Raw genomic sequence first — 3,055 nt, forward strand, 5'->3', positions numbered from 1 at the left:
CTACCTGAAGCATAGCCAACCTTTTTAGTACCTCCCCCTCAATTTTTTTCCCCTATCCATTGCCTCTACCTTCTCTGCTTCTACTGATCTTTTGTCAGATTCCTCTTCCTTAGAGAACACTGTTACAAAGTATCCTATATGTATATTAGCCTTGCCCTGTGTCTCTAAGCATATATTACCATCTTTGTCCCTATTAGGCCCCACTCCACCTCTTACGACTTGCCGACTATTTACATGCCGGTAGAAGATTTTTGGATTCCCTCTCATGTTGACTGCCATTCTATTCTCATATTTTCTCTCTGCCAGTCTAATTTTCCTCGCCTCCTTTTATAGTTGGGCTGAAAACATACTGATCGAGGAAGTTCTCCTAAACTGGGAGTTTCCTAGTTTAAAATCCTGTCTTGCGAGAAAGTCAGATGCAATTCTTTTTTTCCAAATCTGCTTCCTCTTTGTCTCCTTTATCTAGCATAGTTATTCTTTTTAAGTGCATTTCAGGATTCCCTGATAAAAGGGTTTGTGACAAAACCCATAACTCCTTCCATATACTTTTTTACCACCACTGGTCATACTTGTTTGTTTTAACCACTACTTTATTCATCTTGAGACAACTAATATTGGCTGTCAGCAATTGGTCAAGATGCTGGCGTATTAATTTGATCTGTTTCCAAATGTAACCTTTACCGAGTCCCAATTGCACATGTATCCCATTTAGTTTATCTTGAATTATGTAAAACTAACTGCTGCAGGTTATATTTAAAGTCCCCCTCTTGTTTTTTAAAACACCGCATACAATGCTGGTTTTCTTCCCTACTACACTGTCCCCACACCACCAAACCACCCCCCCCCCCACTACACCCCCACCCCCACACCCACCCAACCCCAGCCCAACCACCCTTCAAAAGATTGCCCATTGTGTCCTTCCTCTTGATGAGGCAGTTCAATTAGCCTTGGAAGTAGAATTTAAGATGTTCAGTAACCACTCCTGTTCACTGGTGCATGTTTTTTTTTAACCAGCTGTCTAAAGTGGCACAAAGAATCACTGTGAAATACCACAAGTGACCTGACTCAGAGGTTGACTCTTGTGCCTGATCTGTTCACCCTGTGGGATTATCAGTTAACTATTCTCGGGGTCTTCAACTGGCTATGCCATTGTAATGCACCATCCAATTGACTTAGTGCAATTGATCAGAGGATGCCCTAAAGCAGTAAATGAAGGGAAACTCAATTAAAACAAGGTGATAAGAGAATGGGAAGAACCAACTTTGAGTATAATGAGTTTGAAAGCTTTAACATCTCCCAATGCCAAATGTGTGGAATATTGGTCTTTTGGTATTGCTACTCTGAAGGGTTTAATTTCAGAATAGCTAGCTTCGAGAACAACCTGAAATAGTAGCTGAAGAGAAATCTTTTTGGGTTCTGTGTATCTGACACAACTGTAATGCATTCCAGAGCCCCATTGAGATAGATGTAGTGTGGACATGAGGTCTGTCCATTGTTGCAATGACCTAAGTGACTATTTCCACTGGGTGTAACAGGTGCTGCGCTTCTTTTCCTCCCTCCCAAAATCTATGGTGATTTTAAATGGTTTGATTTTTAAAAAAATATATAATCAATGGCCCAACTAAGTTCACTTACGCCTCCTATCTGCATGTGTGTTAAGTCTTGCCAAAGCTTCAAGACCAGAAAATGCATCTTGCTTTACATCAACTGGTTATTGCTGTTTATGGTCGAATGAATACAATGCTCCATCTGACATTTATGCAATTTAGTGTTGTACCAGCATAGGATAGGAAAGCAAAATTCCCTCTTTCGCCTCCCTTCCCTGTATTAATGGGCAAATGATGATGCCTTAATAGTTTGAAATAGGTGTCTGTAGCTGAAGAGTTGTCCAACTGCAATTTGTATGAGTGTGGCCCTATGAAATATAGAACTGTATATAAAGACAACAAATAAACCTTAAGTGTATGATATGATTTATGCTCTTGGTTTTTCTGCTCCATCTCTTCTATTTCAAAGAACTAGATTTAGTTGTGATAGTAAACAAATACTTTTCTTTTGGTGCCTGAGGATCGCATGTCACCCTTGAAAAGGGGAGGAATTCTCATTATTTCTCAATCAACCTATTACCCAAAGTGAATTAACTGGACATGCCTTCTGTTTCTGTTGCATAATGACTGCTGGGTCTGCCAGCACAAGCCACAACACACTTCCCACTAGTTGCTTTGAGACCTGCTTCTACAAACAGTAGTACCTCTAATTGTTGTTACCTAGTTAATATAAAAGATTGGAGTTGTAAATTCCCCTGTAGCACATTCTCAGATACCAGATTATCTGCAATAAATACTTTGTATTGAATCCAGGAGTTGTAAGATCTTTACTCAGGTTGTGACTTGTGGTTGAATCTTGTTGTCACAGCAAAGACTTTTTACAGTTCAATCTCCAAGTGGTTTCACTAAAGAAAGGGCTTGCAATTACATAAGCACCTTTCAGAACCTTAGGATGTCCCATTGTCTTCAAGTGCTTCATTGCCAATAAAATATCTTTGTGCAATCATGGTTATATAGGGAAATGTAGCAACCAATTTATGCACAGCAAGGTCACACAACTAATAATGAAACAAAATGACTAGATAATCTGTGTTAGGTGTTGGTTGATTAGGGGTTGGTTAGAACACTTGGATAACTCTCCCTTATCTTTGTCCAACAATCATGGTATCTTTCATGTTCACCCTAAGAGGGCAGATGAATCTTATCTGAAAGATGGCACTTCCAAATGTACAGCACACCTTTAGTAAAGCATTGAATTGGCAGCCTGGATTATGGGTCACCTCACTGGATTGTGATTTGAATCCACAACCTCCTGATTCAGATGCAAGAGAGCTACCACTAAGTCAAAGTTGGCAGCAAAAGAAGTCTTTTCCTTTTCCCATTGAAGCTTGACCCCTATCACCTTCACTTTGGAATGTTCTTGAGGTTTTTTCATTTGTTGAGGAAAATAGACAAAAGAAAAATAGTTCCAAACCCTGCAGACTAGTTTTCCTGTCTGCAGGAAATTA

Source organism: Heterodontus francisci, chromosome 5 (assembly GCF_036365525.1).
Source record: "Heterodontus francisci isolate sHetFra1 chromosome 5, sHetFra1.hap1, whole genome shotgun sequence".
Taxonomy (NCBI): Eukaryota; Metazoa; Chordata; class Chondrichthyes; order Heterodontiformes; family Heterodontidae; genus Heterodontus; species Heterodontus francisci.